The 20,394-nt window shown below is 48.6% G+C and overlaps 2 protein-coding genes across 9 annotated transcripts in view; one reads left to right on the top strand and one right to left on the bottom strand.

The window, feature by feature from the left end:
• ZNF335 (zinc finger protein 335) overlaps positions 1-20,394 on the bottom strand; it is a 346,490-nt gene that overhangs the window by 106,286 nt on the left and 219,810 nt on the right. The window lies entirely within an intron of this gene.
• The window catches only part of MMP9 (matrix metallopeptidase 9), a 38,020-nt gene continuing 31,497 nt past the window's right edge, over positions 13,872-20,394 (top strand). Inside the window, exon 1 of the mRNA XM_056549997.1 lies at positions 13,872-14,077. The gene's annotated coding sequence lies outside the window, so the exon portion shown is untranslated. The remainder of the gene's footprint in view (positions 14,078-20,394) is intronic.

The following is a 20,394-nucleotide window of genomic DNA, read 5'->3' as shown; positions in this document are numbered from 1 at the left end:
TAGCTAGACCTCTAGGTACCTTCAATTCAAAAAGCCAGGACATAGGATAGTAATGACAGATTTGTTAAAGGGGTACTCCGCCCCCTAGCCATCTTATCCCCTAACCAAAGGATCAGGAATAAGATGTCTGATCGCGGGGGTGCTGCCACTGGGGACCCCTGCGATCTCTCTTCTGCACCCAGCATTCGTTTAGAGTGTCGGGTGCAGCATCGGAGGCTGGTGACATCACACCCCCTCCCATAGACTTGTGTGGTTGCCCAGTACGGGAGGTGTTACACCGTACCCTTGCTACCCTGTCCGGCAGCCTCCCTTCAGTGTCTCCTGGGCCCCTTATAATTGCAAGTAAGCTACAGTCATAGCTTTGTCAGTCGTCAATCAAGTCAATCCCTATCAGCTACTGTCACGTGGTCTGTATTAAATTGTCCAGTCCTACTACAGGTCGCAGCAAGCCCTAAGGTCTCTGAGTCACTGGTCACCTCCTTCGCCCCTGGCTGAACTGTATAGACTTTACCATCTGTCTACCCTCAGTAAAGCTACCGTTATCCATAACTTGGCGTTGGAGTCATTATTGCCCCCGTGCCTAGCCCAGGATCCAGCGGTATACTTTCGGGTGGTATCGAGGATAAACCATGCCCTGGCGTCACGAATACAAGGGGTTGATGCCATCTGCCCCTAGGGTAATTCCATCTGCCCTGCATCTCACACCCCATTACCACGCTTGCATTGAGGGGTTGTGTCCGTGACATCATGAGCCTCTGCCCTGCATCGCCAGTCATCCGGCATGGAGTGAAGTTCCCCCCGTTCATCGGATGTCTGGGGGTGCCGCAGCCAAAATCAAATCAGACATTTATCCCCTATCCTTTGAATAGGGGATAAGCTGTCTAGGGGCGAAGTACACCTTTAAAGGGGTACTTCGGCCCTTATGTATCTTATCCCCTATCGAAGGGATAGGGGATAAGATGTCTGACCGCCGGGGGTCCTGCCGCTGGGGACCCCCGCAATCTTGCATTCGGCACCCAACTCTTGGAGGGGGCATGAAATAACGACACCGCCCCCGTGTGACGTCACCTCCGCCCCAGCTATGCCAGTCTATGGGAGGGGGCGTGACATCACGACTCTGCCCCCGTGTGACGTTTCCGCCCGCCCCCCCTATATGCAAGTCTATGGTAGGGGGCGTGACAACACAACTCCTCCCCCGTGTGACATCACCCCCCGCCCCTGCTATGCAAGCCTATGGGAGGGGCGTCACGCCCCCTCCCATAGACTTGCATAGCGGGGGCAGGGGGTGATGTCACACGGGGGTGGAGCCGTGATGTGACGATGCACCCGGCAGTTTGTGAGCTGGTAGCGGGGTGTGCAGCTATAAGAGGTGGGTGCCGGGACCCCCACGGTCAGACATCTTATCCCCTATCCTTTGGATCCTTTAAGGAGAAGATCTGAGTACAAAGATGCCTGCTGCTTGTTTGACTAATCCAGATTCCAACTTCAATATCCACGTGAACATACTGCAGATTACCAAACATCAAGAGGAAATACATTATGTAATGGTCAGGATAATTCGGCAACAAAGTATTTCACATCTCTTGTGCGGTATATGCATCTTGCAATTGTCGAGATAATTCATGTACACAATGAATAAAAAGACACACATACACTATTCATTGTCAGCATTCATCTATTTCTTGTACTATATGGAGCACATTTGTATGGACAGATGGTCCATAGTCCTTATCATACTGCGTGCAGGGGGTCCTGCGAGAGGGTCCCAAATGCTCAATCTGAGTTCATTCTCTGACATAGATGTCCTGGATGGTGGGATTCTTAATGGAGTCAGACCCCCTGCTCAGCATCTCACCGACAGATATGGACGCTGTCATCAAAACTAATTTTTGCTATTTCACTCCTTATAGTAAATAAAAAATATTTCTAATGTACTTTGTTTAAAAAAAATGAAGTTTTGTGTTTAAAAAGCTGCCACTAGGTGTCGCCCTACTTGTCCAGAACACATTTCCCCCCATCTCATGCACAGACTTTGGACTCCTGTTGGCCTTGCAGAAGTCCAAAATCAGGAAATGTAGTGTAGACTAGAGCGCTGAGAAGGGGATGCAGGCTTAGCCAATCATAGCTCATCTCACACTGAACTGCTCTGGGCTGTGTGTTGCAGAGTGAGGGCGGAAATTCTCCCCTGTATGGCTTCAGATGATGTCACACCTGCTGGGGAACGCCCCTTCCCAGTCTGTGAATCTGACTGAGACTGAGCAGAAAATACAGAGCAATATCAAGGTAGAAAACTAAAAAAATTATAAAAATAAAGGCAGGGGGGGGGGGGGGGGGGTTATCATGATGGGGGCAGTGACATGGGAGGATTATAACATTTAACAAGATCATGAGAGGTATTCCTTAAAGGGGTAGTCCAGTGGTGAAAAACTTATCCCCTATCCTAAGGATAGGGGATAAGTTTGAGATCGCAGAGGGTCCGACCGCTGGGGCCCCCTGCGATCTCTCTGTACGGGGGCCAGGCTCTCCGGCCAGATATTGGGTGTCGACCCCCGCACGAAGCGGCGGCTGACACGCCCCCTCAATACATCGCTATGGCAGAGCCGGAGATTGCCGAAGGCAGCTCTCCGGCTCTGCCATAGAGTTGTATTGAGGGGGCGTGTCGGCAGCCCAGCGGTCGAACCCCCCGCGATCTGCAACTTATCCCCTATCCTTAGGATCACCACTTGTTCACTACTGGACTACTCCTTTAAGAACATGATATATACTCACTGACCACTTTATTAGGTACACCTTGGTAGTACCAGGCCGGACCCCCTTTTGCCTTCATTATTGGTGATATACTTTCTACAAGGTGCTGTCACATTCCTCCAGAGATTTTGGTCTATATGGACATGATGACATCACACAGTTCCCCCATATAGACATGATGACATCACACAGTTCCTCCATATAGACATGATGACATCACACAGTTCCCCCATATAGACATGATGACATCACACAGTTCCCCCATATAGACATGATGACATCACACAGTTGCTCCATATGGACATGATGACATCACACAGTTCCTCCATATAGACATGATGACATCACACAGTTCATCCATATAGACATGATGACATCACACAGTTCTCCCATATGGACATGAAGACATCACACAGTTCTTCCATATAGACATGATGACATCACACAGTTCCTCCATATGGACATGATGACATCACACAGTTCCTCCATATAGACATGATGACATCACACAGTTCCCCCATATGGACATGATGACATCACACAGTTCCCCCATATGGACATGATAACATCACACAGTTCCCCCATATGGACATGATGACATCACACAGTTCCTCCATATGGACATGATGACATCACACAGTTCCCCCATATGGACATGATGACATCACACAGTTCCTCCATATGGACATGATGACATCACGCAGTTCCTCCATATGGACATGATGACATCACACAGTTCCTCCATATGGACATGATGACATCACACAGTTCCTCCATATGGACATGATGACATCACACAGTTCCTCCATATGGACATGATGACATCACACAGTTCCTCCATATGGACATGATGACATCACACAGTTCCTCCATATGGACATGATGACATCACACAGTTCATCCATATAGACATGATGACATCACACAGTTCTCCCATATGGACATGAAGACATCACACAGTTCCTCCATATAGACATGATGACATCACACAGTTCCTCCATATGGACATGATGACATCACACAGTTCCTCCATATAGACATGATAACATCACACAGTTCCCCCATATGGACATGATGACATTACACAGTTCCTCCATATGGACATGATGACATCACACAGTTCCTCCATATGGACATGATGACATCACACAGTTCCTCCATATGGACATGATGACATCACACAGTTCCTCCATATGGACATGATGACATCACACAGTTCCTCCATATGGACATGATGACATCACACAGTTCCTCTATATGGACATGATGACATCACACAGTTGCTGTAGATTTGTCGGATCCATGATGAGAATCTCCGGTTCCATCACATCCCAGCGGTGATCTATTGGATGAGATCTGGTGACTGTGGAGGCCATTGGAGTCATTGACCTCATTGTCCTGTATGAGATGATGTCATGTAACCTCATTGTCCTGTATGAGATGATGTCATGTGACCTCATTGTCCTGTATGAGTTGATGTCATGTGACCTCATTGTCCAGTATGAGATGATGTCATGTGACCTCATTGTCCTGTATGAGATGATGTCATGTGACCTCATTGTCGTGTATGAGATGATGTCATGTGACCTCATGGTCCTGTATGAGATGATGTCTTGTGACCTCATTGTCCAGTATGAGATGATGTCATGTGACCTCATTGTCCTGTATGAGATGATGTCATGTGACCTGCTGGAAGTATCATCAGAAGATGGGTCCACTGTGGTCATAAAGGGACGGACATGGTCAGTAACAATACTCAGGTAGGCTGTGGGGTTTATACCAGGATCAATTGGAACTAAGGGGCCCAAAGTGTTCCCAGAAAATGTCCACCCCCCCCCCCCCCCACCATTACACCCCCATCAGCCTGAGGAGCTGATACAAGGCAGGAGGGATCCATGCTTTATGGTGTTTACGCCAAATTCTAACCCTTAAGTCCTTGGTTGTATTAAGTGGTTATTTGAGTTACTGTTGTCTTGCTGTCATTCCGAACCAGTCTGCCTAGTCTCCTCTGACCTCTGACATCAACAGTGTACATTGCATGTCGTCTAGGGGGTTAAAACATCTCTCAGAATATTCTAACACCTCTTCAGGGGTGTATGTTCCATCTCAGACCAAATCAGTTACTTCGGGATGACACTTTTTGCTTATGATTTTGGTAAATTACATATAAGTACCGCATGTCTTTGACATTATTCCTCTTCATACCGTATTTCTACAGTTAGAAATTGAAAATCGAAAACTGAAGCCGAATCATTTTGACTTACAATTGGAGGCGATTACTACTTCACAGAAGCCGCAGTTATACAAAGAGCCCGTACTGAAGCACAGAGCGGAGACTGATATGGTGAAAACACACAAAATGATTGAATACCAGAGCGCAAATGTGTTACTAGAAAATGTCCTATTGTTTAAACCAAGTTTTTTGTGTTAAACATTTTTTTTAAGAATATTTGTTTTTAAAATTTTTCATTTTACTATGGATATTATAAAAATAATTCTAAAAAGATTTCATTCTGGTCACCAAGCCTAATAATAAACTGGTACTTCATGTACTGCGGAAACTTTTTTTTTTGTTGAATTTTGTTTTTGTGCTGTAAATATGTCACTAATTTGTTTCTGGTACTTTATGTCTGTTACAAGTTTGGTTCTAGTACTGTATGTACGTTATGAACTTGGTTCCGGTACTGTATGTATGTTACAAGTTTGGTTCTAGTGCTTTATGTATGTTATAAGTTTTGTTTTGGTACTGTATATATGTTATGAGCTTGGTTCTGGTACTGTATGTATGTTACGAATTTGATTCTAGTACGGTATGTATGTTGCAAGTTTGGTTCTGGTACTGTATGTCTGTTATGAGCTTAGTTCTGGTACTGTATGTATGTTATGAGTTTGGTTCTAGTACAGTATGTATGTGACAAGTTTGGTTTTGGTACTGTATATATGATATGAGCTTGGTTCTGGTACTGTATGTATGTTACGAGTTTGGTTCTAGTACGGTACGTATGTTACAAGTTTGGTTTTTGTACTGTATACATGATATGAGCTTGGTTCTGGTACTGTATGTATGTTACGAGTTTGGTTCTAGTATGGTATGTATGTTACTGTCACGATGCCGGCTGGCAGGTAGTGGATCCTCTGTGCCAGAGAGGGATTGGCGTGGACCGTGCTAGTGGATCGGTTCTAAGTCACTACTGGTTTTCACCAGAGCCCGCCGCAAAGCGGGATGGTCTTGCTGCGGCAGTAGTGACCAGGTCGTATCCACTAGCAACGGCTCACCTCTCTGGCTGCTGAAGATAGGCGCGGTACAAGGGAGTAGACAGAAGCAAGGTCGGACGTAGCAGAAGGTCGGGGCAGGCAGCAAGGATCGTAGTCAGGGGCAACGGCAGGAGGTCTGGAACACAGGCTAGGAACACACAAGGAAATGCTTTCACTGGCACGATGGCAACAAGATCCGGCAGGTAAGTGCAAGGGAAGTGAGGTGATATAGGGAAGTGCACAGGTGATCAGACTAATTGGAACCACTGCGCCAATCAGCGGCGCAGTGGCCCTTTAAATCGCAAAGACCCGGCGCGCGCGCGCCCTAAGGAGCGGGGCCGCGCGCGCCGGGACAGGACCGACGGAGAGCGAGTCAGGTACGGGAGCCGGGGTGCGCATCGCGAGCGGGCGCTACCCGCATCGCGAATCGCATCCCGGCCGGAGGCAGTATCGCAGCGCCCCGGGTCAGTGGATCTGACCGGAGCGCTGCAGTGAGGAGAGTGTAGCGAGCGCTCCGGGGAGGAGCGGGGACCCGGAGCGCTCGGCGTAACAGTACCCCCCCCCTTGGGTCTCCCCCTCTTCTTAGAGCCTGAGAACCTGAGGAGCAGACTTTTGTCTAGGATATTGTCCTCAGGTTCCCAGGATCTCTCTTCTGGACCACAACCCTCCCAATCCACCAAAAAAAAGGTTTTCCCTCTGACCTTTTTTGATGCCAGGATCTCTTTGACGGAGAAGATGTCCGAGGAGCCGGAAACAGGAGTGGGAGGAACAGATTTGGGAGAGAAACGGTTGATGATGAGTGGTTTAAGAAGAGAAACGTGAAAGGCATTAGGAATACGAAGAGAAGGAGGAAGAAGAAGTTTGTAAGAGACAGGATTAATCTGGCACAAAATTTTGAAAGGACCAAGATAGCGTGGTCCCAACTTGTAGCTAGGGACACGGAAGCGGACATATTTAGCGGAGAGCCATACCTTGTCTCCAGGGGAAAAAATGGGAGGAGCTCTTCTTTTCTTATCCGCGAACTTCTTCATGCGTGATGAAGCCTGTAAGAGAGAATTTTGGGTCTCTCTCCATATGATGGAAAGGTCACGAGAAATTTCATCCACAGCGGGCAGACCAGAGGGCAAGGGGGTAGGGAGGGGGGGAAGAGGGTGACGGCCGTACACCACGAAAAATGGGGATTTGGAGGAAGATTCAGAGACTCTGAAGTTATACGAGAATTCGGCCCATGGAAGGAGATCTGCCCAGTCATCCTGGCGGGAGGAAACAAAATGTCGTAAATAATCACCCAAGACCTGGTTAATTCTTTCTACTTGTCCATTGGATTGGGGATGATATGCAGAAGAAAAATTTAATTTAATCTTGAGTTGTTTACAGAGAGCCCTCCAGAATTTAGACACGAATTGGACGCCTCTATCCGAGACGATCTGCGTAGGCAACCCGTGAAGACGAAAAATGTGTACAAAAAATTGTTTAGCCAACTGAGGCGCTGAAGGAAGACCAGGAAGAGGGATGAAATGTGCCATTTTGGAGAATCGATCAACGACCACCCAAATAACAGTGTTGCCACGGGAAGGGGGTAAATCAGTAATAAAATCCATACCAATCAGAGACCAAGGCTGTTCGGGGACAGGCAGGGGATGAAGAAAACCAGCGGGCTTCTGGCGAGGAGTCTTATCCCGGGCACAGATAGTGCAGGCTCGCACAAAGTCCACAACATCCGTCTCCAGAGTCGGCCACCAATAGAAGCGGGAGATGAGTTGCACAGATTTCTTGATGCCCACATGACCTGCGAGATGGGAGGAGTGACCCCATTTGAGGATTCCGAGGCGTTGGCGTGGAGAAACAAAGGTCTTTCCTGGAGGAGTTTGCCTGATGGAGGCTGGAGAAGTGGAAATCAGACAGTCAGGAGGAATGATGTGTTGCGGAGAGAGTTCAACTTCTGAAGCATCCGAGGAACGAGAGAGAGCATCGGCCCTAATGTTCTTATCGGCAGGCCGAAAGTGAATTTCAAAATTAAATCGGGCAAAGAACAGAGACCACCGGGCCTGGCGAGGATTCAGCCGTTGGGCAGACTGGAGGTAGGAGAGGTTCTTGTGATCGGTGTAAATAATAACTGGAAATCTTGATCCCTCCAGCAGATGCCTCCATTCCTCAAGTGCTAATTTGATGGCTAGAAGCTCTCGATCCCCGATGGAGTAGTTCCTCTCCGCGGGAGAGAAGGTCCTAGAAAAAAAACCACAAGTGACAGCATGCCCGGAAGAATTTTTTTGTAGAAGAACAGCTCCAGCTCCCACTGAGGAGGCATCAACCTCCAATAGGAAGGGTTTGGAAGGGTCAGGTCTGGAGAGCACGGGAGCCGAAGAAAAGGCAGACTTGAGTCGTTTAAAGGCGTCTTCCGCTTGAGGAGGCCAAGACTTGGGATCGGCATTTTTTTTGGTTAAAGCCACGATAGGGGCCACAACGGTAGAAAAATGTGGAATAAATTGCCTGTAATAATTGGCGAACCCCAAAAAGCGTTGGATAGCACGGAGTCCGGAGGGGCGTGGCCAATCTAAGACGGCAGAGAGTTTGTCTGGATCCATTTGTAGTCCCTGGCCAGAGACCAAGTATCCTAGAAAAGGAAGAGATTGGCATTCAAACAGACATTTCTCAATTTTGGCATAGAGTTGATTGTCACGAAGTCTCTGAAGAACCATACGGACATGCTGGCGGTGTTCTTCTAGATTGGCAGAAAAAATCAGGATATCGTCCAGATATACAACAACACAGGAGTATAAAAGATCACGAAAAATTTCATTAACAAAGTCTTGGAAGACGGCAGGGGCGTTGCACAGGCCAAAGGGCATGACCAGATACTCAAAGTGTCCATCTCTGGTGTTAAATGCCGTTTTCCATTCATCCCCCTCTCTGATGCGGATGAGATTATAAGCACCTCTTAAGTCCAGTTTAGTAAAGATGTGGGCACCTTGGAGGCGATCAAAGAGTTCAGAGATGAGGGGTAGGGGGTAGCGGTTCTTAACCGTGATTTTATTAAGACCGCGGTAGTCAATGCAAGGACGTAGGGAGCCATCTTTTTTGGACACAAAGAAAAATCCGGCTCCGGCAGGAGAGGAGGATTTACGGATAAAGCCCTTTTTCAAATTTTCCTGGACGTATTCAGACATGGCAAGAGTCTCTGGGGCGGACAGAGGATAAATTCTGCCCCGGGGTGGAGTAGTGCCCGGGAGGAGGTCGATAGGACAATCATAAGGCCTGTGAGGAGGTAGAGTCTCAGCTTGTTTTTTGCAAAAAACATCCGCAAAGTCCATATAGGCCTTAGGGAGACCGGTTACTGGAGGAACCACAGAGTCACGGCAAGGGTTACTGGGAACCGGTTTTAGACAGTCCTTGGAACAAGAGGGCCCCCAACTCTTGATCTCCCCAGTGGACCAATCCAGGGTTGGGGAATGAAGTTGAAGCCAGGGAAGTCCAAGGAGAATTTCCGAAGTGCAATTGGGGAGGACCAAAAGTTCAATCCTCTCGTGATGAGATCCGATGCTCATTAGAAGGGGCTCCGTGCGGAAACGTATGGTACAGTCCAATCTTTCATTGTTTACACAATTGATGTAAAGGGGTCTGGCGAGACTGGTCACTGGGATGTTGAACCTGTTGACGAGAGAGGCCAAAATAAAATTTCCTGCAGATCCAGAGTCCAAGAAGGCCACAGTAGAGAAGGAGAAGGCAGAGGCAGACATCCGCACAGGCACAGTAAGACGTGGAGAAGCAGAGTAGACATCAAGGACTGTCTCACCTTTGTGCGGAGTCAGCGTACGTCTTTCCAGGCGGGGAGGACGGATAGGACAATCCCTCAGGAAGTGTTCGGTACTAGCACAGTACAGGCAGAGGTTCTCCATGCGGCATCGTGTCCTCTCTTGAGGTGTCAGGCGAGACCGGTCGACCTGCATAGCCTCCACGGCGGGAGGCACAGGAACGGATTGCAGGGGACCAGAGGAGAGAGGAGCCGAGGAGAAGAAACGCCTCGTGCGAACAGAGTCCATATCTTGGCGGAGCTCCTGACGCCTTTCGGAAAAACGCATGTCAATGCGAGTGGCCAGGTGAATGAGTTCATGTAGATTAGCAGGAATTTCTCGTGCGGCCAGAACATCTTTAATGTTGCTGGATAGGCCTTTTTTAAAGGTCGCGCAGAGGGCCTCATTATTCCAGGATAATTCTGAAGCAAGAGTACGGAATTGTACGGCATACTCGCCAACGGAAGAATTACCCTGGACCAAGTTCAACAGGGCAGTCTCAGCAGAAGAGGCTCGGGCAGGTTCCTCAAAGACACTTCGGATTTCCGAGAAGAAGGAGTGTACAGAGGCAGTGACGGGGTCATTGCGGTCCCAGAGCGGTGTGGCCCAAGACAGGGCTTTTCCAGACAGAAGGCTGACTACGAAAGCCACCTTAGACCTTTCAGTGGGAAACTGGTCCGACATCATCTCCAGATGCAGGGAACATTGGGAAAGAAAGCCACGGCAAAACTTAGAGTCCCCATCAAATTTATCCGGCAAGGATAGGCGTAGACCAGGAGCGGCCACTCGCTGCGGAGGAGGTGCAGGAGCTGGCGGAGGAGATGATTGCTGAAGCTGTGGTAGTAACTGCTGTAGCATAACGGTCAGTTGAGACAGCTGTTGGCCTTGTTGCGCTATCTGTTGTGACTGCTGGGCGACCACCGTGGTGAGGTCAGCGACAACTGGCAGAGGAACTTCAGCGGGATCCATGGCCGGATCTACTGTCACGATGCCGGCTGGCAGGTAGTGGATCCTCTGTGCCAGAGAGGGATTGGCGTGGACCGTGCTAGTGGATCGGTTCTAAGTCACTACTGGTTTTCACCAGAGCCCGCCGCAAAGCAGGATGGTCTTGCTGCGGCAGTAGTGACCAGGTCGTATCCACTAGCAACGGCTCACCTCTCTGGCTGCTGAAGATAGGCGCGGTACAAGGGAGTAGACAGAAGCAAGGTCGGACGTAGCAGAAGGTCGGGGCAGGCAGCAAGGATCGTAGTCAGGGGCAACGGCAGGAGGTCTGGAACACAGGCTAGGAACACACAAGGAAATGCTTTCACTGGCACGATGGCAACAAGATCCGGCAGGGAAGTGCAAGGGAAGTGAGGTGATATAGGGAAGTGCACAGGTGATCAGACTAATTGGAACCACTGCGCCAATCAGCGGCGCAGTGGCCCTTTAAATCGCAAAGACCCGGCGCGCGCGCGCCCTAAGGAGCGGGGCCGCGCGCGCCGGGACAGGACCGACGGAGAGCGAGTCAGGTACGGGAGCCGGGGTGCGCATCGCGAGCGGGCGCTACCCACATCGCGAATCGCATCCCGGCCGGAGGCAGTATCGCAGCGCCCCGGGTCAGTGGATCTGACCGGAGCGCTGCAGTGAGGAGAGTGTAGCGAGCGCTCCGGGGAGGAGCGGGGACCCGGAGCGCTCGGCGTAACAGTTACAAGTTTGATTCTGGTACTGTATGTCTGTTATGAGCTTGGTTCTGGCACTGTACTGTATGTATGTTACAAGTTTGGTTCTAGTGCTGTATGTATGTTATACGTTTGATTCTGATACTGTATGTATGTTATGAGCTTGGTTCTAGTGCTGTATGTATGTTATAAGTTTGGTTCTAGTGCTGTATGTATGTTATAAATTTGGTTCTTGTACTGTGTGTAAGTTACGAGTTTGGTGCTGGCACTGTATGTATGTTATGAGCTTGGTTCTGGTACTGTACTGTATGGATGTTACAAGTTTGGTTCTAGTGCTGTATGTATGTTATGAGCCTGGTACTGGCGTCATAGTAAGGTTATGCGCTTGGCACTGTTCATGTTTTGAGTTTGGTTCCTGGTGCTGTGTTTATGATATGAGCTTGGTTGCAGTGCTGTATGTATTTTGTGAGCTTGGTTCTGATGGTATATCTTATTAAATAAGGAGCAGTGACCTAGCCTACGGGTACTCATCACTTCAGGGACCTCACAAAGTAACATTTCTGGGTGATCCCTGTATGGCCATACAGTTCTTTGAGCCATAAACTGTACACTGTGCTCTTATGGCCAATGGTAATTGCAGAAAAATCTCCATGTACACATGGGGACATGTTGTATGGCAGCACTTACAGTAGGGACAGAATTATACATATTAACTTAAAAATTAAATGTTTATTAATTTATTAACTTATCCTTCATACTTGCCTTATAACTACATAGAGTATTTTAATACAAATGAGTGGCATAACTGCATCAGCCAAGCCATGTTGTCTCCACAGGAGTAAATGAGTGCAAAGCTGGAGTGCCAGACACGGCTAATTCCTACATCTTTACAAAAAGTAATTGTACAACATGCTGCCTATTCCTCTCTGCTAAAATACTATAGGCTCGTGTCAGCTAGCACATGCAGCATTCTTTTCATTCAATTAATGGAAAACCCGAGGCATAACTAATGCACAACATATAGTACTTTAATGCAAGGGTCAGCCTAACCTTAAAGGGGTACTCCGCCCCCTGGACACCCGCAATCTCGGCTACGGCACCCCAGACATCCAGTGCATGGAGCGAGGCAGAGGCTCGTGATGTCACGGTCACGTCCCGCTCGTGACGTCAAGGCCATGCCCCCTCAATGCAAGTCTATGGGAGGGGGAGTGACAGCTGTCACGCCCCCTCCCGTAGACTTGCATTGAGGGGGCATGGCCATGATGTCACAAGCAGGGCGCGGCCCTGACGTCACGAGCCTCCGGCGATCGCGGGAGTCCCGTGCGGCGGGACCCCTGCGATCAGACACTTTATCCTCTATGTTTTGGATAGGGGATAATATGTCTAGGGGCAGAGTACCCCTTTAACATGCTCTTATTTTGTAAGTACATGTTATCAATAACTTTTGTCTGATTCAGAAACCCCACTTGGAATACTGAATCCAAAGACTCCACAATCTTGTCCCACTGGCAAAGAACAAGTGCATCCCTGATTTGACCCCCCCTGCCTTTTGGGGTGCCCACCTCCTTAATAGGGTGGTCCCTATGCTACTAAGATGCAGGACGTAGCGAAGTCGCAGTAACAAACAAACACAATATGGAAATCAGGGAAGAGGTTAGGGTACAAAGGTGTTAACCAACAACAGTAGAGCATAAAGACAGACAGGTCAAACAAACCAAGTCGGTAACAGAGAGAGCGTCACAGTACAGATACAGTTGTGGTGAAGCTACAGGGTGTGAAGCGAGGTGTATGGGGCAGGTGTTGTCAACCCCTTCATGTTCGTGACGCCAGGACGTGGTTTTATCCAAGAACCACCCGAATGGTAGCACCACTAGTCCTAGTTTAGGCAGGGCAAATAATAGTCCAAGGCAAGGTTAGGGTTAACAGTAGCTTTACTGAGGTAGACAGATGGTACAGTCTTTACAGCTAGGCCAGGATCCCAGAGAGATGACCAGAAACACAGGGGATCTCGCAGCTTGCTGGGACTTTCAGGGACTTTTACAGACTATAGCACAACCACGCTGACTATAATAGACTTGACTTGACTGAAGATAATGTCAGAAGACAGAGATGACTTGACTTACTGACATGTGGCTGTAATTTAGGCTTGAGGCCTCCAGATGTGCTGGACACTGGCCCTGAGACGTCTGGACTGGACTTGATCTCAGGATGTAAGAGCAATGAATGATCTAAGAGAGAGATTGTAGTACGTCCCCCTCTTATAAAGGGGGGCTGAGCAAGGAGCCCATAGGCTAGCTGCAGGTCATCTGGTCACCTGGTGCTCTCTGGGTAACAAAACGTAACTTTAACATATGACAACCATTGTCATGTGACTAATAACCATGTGACCATATCAAAGGTCCTTTACACATAATATACAACTAATTACATTATCGGGGAACACTGCAGGTGAGCCCTGAGGACGTACAGGGACTCAAGCTGATAGGACTGCGGAATCATATCCTGTACTGGGACATCACACAGTAAACAATTGAGGAGTCAGAAAACAAGTCAAGAAAATATATAGCTTCACTGGATATAGCAAAAACCAGAACCAGGGCCAAGGAAGATTCTTTATCCCAGGCAAGTGTCTAGAGAAGAAAAAGATAAAAAAATAAAAAAAATAAAAATAAAAACAGCTCAGTAGGGTGTGGTCACTAAAGCCGGGCACAACTGTCCAGTCTTCCACTCCTCCTGCATCGGGTGACATTACTGACGAACAATAGGGGCTAGAGCTGCTGTCAGAACAAGAGACACCTGGAACACCTCCTCCTTAGGAATAAATGGCCGCTGCCAGCAATACTCTTACGACCAACAGAATAAAATAATAAATGTCATGTTTTTTTCATGTATAACACAACACGTTTTTAGGCCGGTTTGGCCCCTTCATCAGGTACAAATAAAATGACACCGGGAACACTCAGCTGGCATCCTGCCACTGCAGGACTACTATTTGACTCGTTGTACCAACATCCTGGCGTCCCGGCTGCATCTACCCACATGTGTGTCTGATTATAAACCTCTGTATATGAGCGGATACTTCATGGAGTGAGATCATTGTCACATGTGTAGTTGTACTCTAATTACTATTTTTTGGCCTTACATGTAGGAGTGGGCTAATGCCTAAATTATCACCTTTGAACTAAATGTGTGGTACACTCCAAACGTGGACTGTTAAAGGGGTACTCCGCTGCTCAGCGTTTGGAACAAAATATTCCGAATGCTTAGAGCCAGGGCCGGGAGCTCGTGACTTCATAGCCTTGCCCCTTCATGACATCACACCCCGCCCCCTCAATGCAAGTCATTTTGATCCAAATGCTGAGCAACGGAGTACCCCTTTAAACATTTATTGTACTTTTGAGATATTTTTATTCTTGATAACAACACTTAATGTGTATTTCATGACTATTTATGTTCCCCTGAGGACGTCCCCCAGTTTGATGTAATCAACCCACGTTGGGAACCTCTTGGAATTATACTGTGATACGTGCTGATAAATATTGCATATACTAGGTTGCTCGCTAGGTTGAGGGTAACCACTTCACTGTTGTGTTTGGCTGATTAGACATTGTGACGTCACAGCCACGCCCCCTCATGACATCACGGTACTCCGCCCCCTCAATGCAAGTCTATGGTAGGGGGCGTGGCGGCCGCTACGCCCCCTCCCATAGACTTGCATTGAGGGGGCGGGCCGTGATGGCATGAGGGGGCATGGCCATGACGTCACGAGGGGGCGGGCCATGACATAAAGATACTCCGGCCCCTGTATGACCCTTCGTCAGGCACAGAGCGATTTCACTCCATGCAGCAGATGACAGGGGGTGCTGCAGGAGAGGTCACGGGGGTTCTCGGCAGTTTGACCCCCGCAATCAGACATCTTATCCCCTATCCTTTGTATAGGGGATAAGATGCCTAGGGGTGGAGTACCCCTTAAAGCTAAAATACCCACTTAGAACATTGAGATATCGGAGGCTGTCCCTTGTTCAGGACTTCCATTTATTAACCAAAGTACAATGCGTGTGGTGGCAGGACGACTGAAATGTGAAGGATGGTACGAGACATACACCCTTCTAAAAAGAAGACTTCAACTCTTCATGCTGAAGTTTCAGGTTTCTATATTGGACAGGAGCAAAACGACTTCATTCTCTCGAGTGGATATGCAGCAGTCTCCTTAATCCACAGGAGGCTGGTTAATGGGCAATTTGCAAACTGTGCACATAAAATGTAATGACAATAAGTATCTTCATTAAGTCGGTTCTATTAGATTTAAGCATCCTTGGAAAGATAGCACACAGAACATGAAATGAAGAGCTGGTGCAAGGAGTAAGAAGCCATCGTGTCCACTTGTCTACAGAAAGCCCACTTGGAGGATCTAAGGTCTAAAAGACTGTTTGGCTTTATTATGACAGAAATAACCTTACTTTGGAAACTATTTTTAATTCAAGGGGATAGAAATTATCGTTTACCTTGGATGATCCAAAGAGAGGTATTTAAAGTTTTGGCTGAAGGTTTGCTCACCCAACAGTAATCTCTCCCAACTTACCCATGAACATAAATGTTTATCATGGCCTTCTTCCTCTATGGGGAGGGGTAAGCCACAACCAGACAGCTCTGGGCCAGCTTATCTTTTAGAGAACTCATAGGGTTGGACAGTAAAATCCAACATGCCCAACCCCAATCTACTCTGACAACTCTTCTTTCCACAAACAATCTTCCCAACCCCAATCTACACTGACAACCCTTTTCTCCACCAACAACATGCCCAACCCTTCTCTCCACCAACAATCTGCCCAACCCTTCTATCCACCGACAACCCTTCTCTCCACCAACAATCTGCCCAACCCCAATCTACACCGACAACCCTTCTCTCCACTGACAACATGCCCAACCATTCTCTCCACCAACAATCTGCCCAACCCTTCTCTCCACCAACAACCCTTCTCTCCACTGACAATGTGCCCAATCGTTCTCTCCACCAACAATCTGCCCAACCCTTCTTTCCACCAACAATCTGCCCAACCCTTTTCTCCCCCAACAACCCTTCTCCAACAACATTCCCAACCCTTCTCTCTGCCAACAACCCTTCTCTCTTCCAACAACATGCCCAACCCTTCTCTCCACCGACAACCCTTCTCTCCATCAACAACATGCCCAACATTTCTCTCCACCAAAAACCCATCTTTCCACCAACAACATGCCCAAACCTTCTCCCCACCGACAACCCTTCTCTCCACCAACAACCCATCTCTCCACCAACAACATGCCCAACCGTTCTCTCCAACGACAACCCTTTTCTCCACCAACAACATGCCCAACCGTTCTCTCCACCAACAACATGCCCAACCCTTCTCTCCACCGTCAACCCTTCTCTCCACCAACAACATGCCTAACCCTTCTCTCCACTAACAACCCTTCTCTCCACCAACAATCTGCCCAACCCTTCTCTCCACCAACAACATGCCTAACCCTTCTCTCCACCAACAACCCTTCTCTCCACGTACAACATGCCTAACCCTTCTCTCCACAAACAACCCTTCTCTCCACCAACAACTAGTGATGTCACGAACATAAAATTTTCGGTTCGCGATCGGTGAATGCGAACTTCCGCAAATGTTCGCGAACCGGCGAACTGGGCGAACCGCGATTGACTTCAATGGGCAGGCGAATTTTAAAACCCACAGGGACTCTTTCTGGCCACAATAGTGATTTAAAAGTTGTTTCAAGGGGACTAATACCTGGACTGTGGTGTGCTGGAGGGGGATCCATGGCAAAACTCCCATGGAAAATTACATAGTTGATGCAGAGTCTGGTTTTAATCCATAAAGGGCATAAATCACCTATTATTCCTAAATTCTTTGGAATAACGTGCTTTAGCCCCCTTTAGTCAGCACATAGAGCCCCCTTTAGGCATCACATAGTTAGATCCCCCCTTTAGGCAGCACATAGATTCCCCCATATTAGGCAGCTAATAGTTAGAGCCCCCCTTTAGGCAGCACATAGGTAGAGCCTCCCTTTAGGCAGCACATAGAGCCCCCTTTAGGCAGCACATAGTTAGATCCCTCCTTTAGGCATCACATAGTTAGATCCCCCATTTAGGCAGCACATAGATTCCCCCATGTTAGGCAGCACATAGTTAGAGCCCCCCTTTAAGCAGCACATAGAGCCCCCCTTTAGGCAGCACATAGATTCCCCCATATTAGGCAGCACATAGTTAGAGCCTCCCTTTAGGCAGCACATAGAGCCCCCTTTAGGCAGCACATATTTAGATCCCCCCTTGAGGCAGCACATAGATTCCCCCATACTAGGCAGCACATAGTTAGAGCCCCCCTTTAGGCAGCACATAGTTAGAGCCTCCCTTTAGGCAGCACATAGATTCCCCTATATTAGGCAGCACATAGTTAGAGCCCCCCTTTAGGCAGCACTGGTTTTATTTCACAGCCAAAAAAGGTATTTTTTTTTATTTGAACAACTGTCACACCAAATGTGATTTGCACTAGTGTGACAATGAGCAAAAAAGGTTGCCAGCGGAGTTCCCCTTTTAAGCAGATGTCCCCAACCAGGGTGCCTCCAGCTGTTGCAAGACACATGGACTGAACTTATAGCCCTTTTAATACTGTAGTTAGTTGCTTGAAGGACCTTAAGTTTTACACTGCAGTACCCCTTTTAACCAGCGGTTCCCTCCCAACCAGGGTGCCTCCAGCTGTTGCAAGACACATGGACTGATATTTGAGCCCTAAAAAGGGCTTTTTTTCGGTGCTGTCCTTAAAGAAGATGTTAGACTAGTGCTTTAGGAGTAAAGTGGACCCTGAATACACCACCTAGCAGAAATCTAGCTATCGCTTTCCCTATTACAGCAGGAGCAGCTTCTCTGACCCTCCAGTTTCTAAGCCTGCAGCATGCCGAATGAAGGTAAAATGGCGTCCGTGCAGGAGGTAGTAGGGTCTGAAAGGGAGGGACTGCTGCTGATTGGCTGTAATGTGTCTGCTGACTCTGACTCACAGGGTCAAAGTTTACCGCAATGTTAAAGTATCGAACTTCGCGAACAATTCGCGACATCTCTACCAACAACATGCCAAACCCTTCTCTCCACCAGCAACATGCCCAACCCTTCTCTCCACCAACAACCCTTCTCTCCACCAACAACCATTCTCTCCACCAACAACATGCCTAACCCTTCTTTCCACCGACATCATCAGTTGGGGGATAGTCGTAAGACTGACATACACTTTAGACCAAAGTTATGGGTTTGGTCAACTTTAGTCTAAGGTGTATGCTCTGGCGGCAAATTATCTACCCAGAAGAATAGGTTTGGGTGGTGAAACCCATCATGCCTATCCTTCTCTTCACTGGCATCTTCTCGTTGAGAGGTAGGAGACTTCCATATACCTTAAAATTTGGCCAAAACTGCCTAAGTCACTGGGTGTGCTTGACTTTATTTTAGGGTTTATGGGCATCTTTAGATTCTGCTTAGATGAAAGGTGGACCCTTGTGATAATTTTGCCTGGTGGGCCAAAGAGTCACAGTCCATCACTGGCACATGTGTCTTCTAAGCACATTTCAATGTAGGTGTCACGATGCCGGCTGGCAGGTAGTGGACCCTCTGTGCCAGAGAGGGATTGGCGTGGACCGTGCTAGTGGACCGGTTCTAAGCCACTACTGGTTTTCACCAGAGCCCGCCGCAAAGCGGGATGGTCTTGCTGCGGCGGTAGTGACCAGGTCGTATCCACTAGCAACGGCTCACCTCTCTGGCTGCTGAAGATAGGCGCGGTACAAGGGAGTAGGCAGAAGCAAGGTCGGACGTAGCAGAAGGTCGGGGCAGGCAGCAAGGATCGTAGTCAGGGGCAACGGCAGAAGGTCTGGAAACACAGGCAAGGAACACACAAGGAACGCTTTCACTGGCACTAAGGCAACAAGATCCGGCAAGGGAGTGCAAGGGAAGTGAGGTAATATAGGGAGGTGCACAGGTGAAAACCCTAATTGGAACCACTGCGCCAATCAGCGGCGCAGTGGCCCTTTAAATCGCAGAGACCCGGCGCGCGCGCGCCCTAGGGAGCGGGGCCGCGCGCGCCGGGACAGAACAGACGGGGAGCGAGTCAGGTAGGGGAGCCGGGGTGCGCATCGCGAGCGGGCGCTACCCGCATCGCGAATCGCATCCCGGCTGGCAGCGGGATCGCAGCGCCCCGGGTCAGAGGACGTGACCGGGGCGCTGCAGCGGAGGGAGTGAAGCGAGCGCTCCGGGGAGGAGCGGGGACCCGGAGCGCTCGGCGTAACAGTACCCCCCCCCTTGGGTCTCCCCCTCTTCTTGGAGCCTGAGAACCTGAGGAGCAGACTTTTGTCAAGGATGTTGTCCTCAGGTTCCCAGGATCTCTCTTCAGGACCACAACCCTCCCAGTCTACTAAAAAAAAATTTTTCCCTCTGACCTTTTTGGCAGCCAAAATTTCTTTGACCGAGAAGACGTCCGAGGAGTCGGAAACAGGAGTGGGAGGAACAGATTTGGGAGAAAAACGGTTGAGGATGAGTGGTTTGAGAAGAGAGACGTGAAAGGCATTAGGGATACGAAGAGAAGGAGGAAGAAGAAGTTTATAAGAGACAGGATTAATTTGACACAAAATTTTGAAAGGACCAAGATAGCGTGGTCCCAACTTGTAGCTAGGGACACGGAAGCGGACATATTTAGCGGAGAGCCATACCTTGTCTCCAGGGGAAAAAACGGGGGGAGCTCTTCTTTTCTTATCCGCGAACCTCTTCATGCGTGAAGAAGCCTGTAAGAGAGAATTTTGGGTCTCTCTCCATATAATGGAAAGGTCACGAGAAATTTCATCCACAGCGGGCAGACCAGAGGGCAAGGGGGTAGGGAGGGGGGGAAGAGGGTGACGGCCGTACACCACAAAAAATGGGG

This window comes from Hyla sarda, chromosome 13 (assembly GCF_029499605.1).
Source record: "Hyla sarda isolate aHylSar1 chromosome 13, aHylSar1.hap1, whole genome shotgun sequence".
Taxonomy (NCBI): Eukaryota; Metazoa; Chordata; class Amphibia; order Anura; family Hylidae; genus Hyla; species Hyla sarda.
This window is presented reverse-complemented; position numbering and strand designations above follow the sequence as displayed.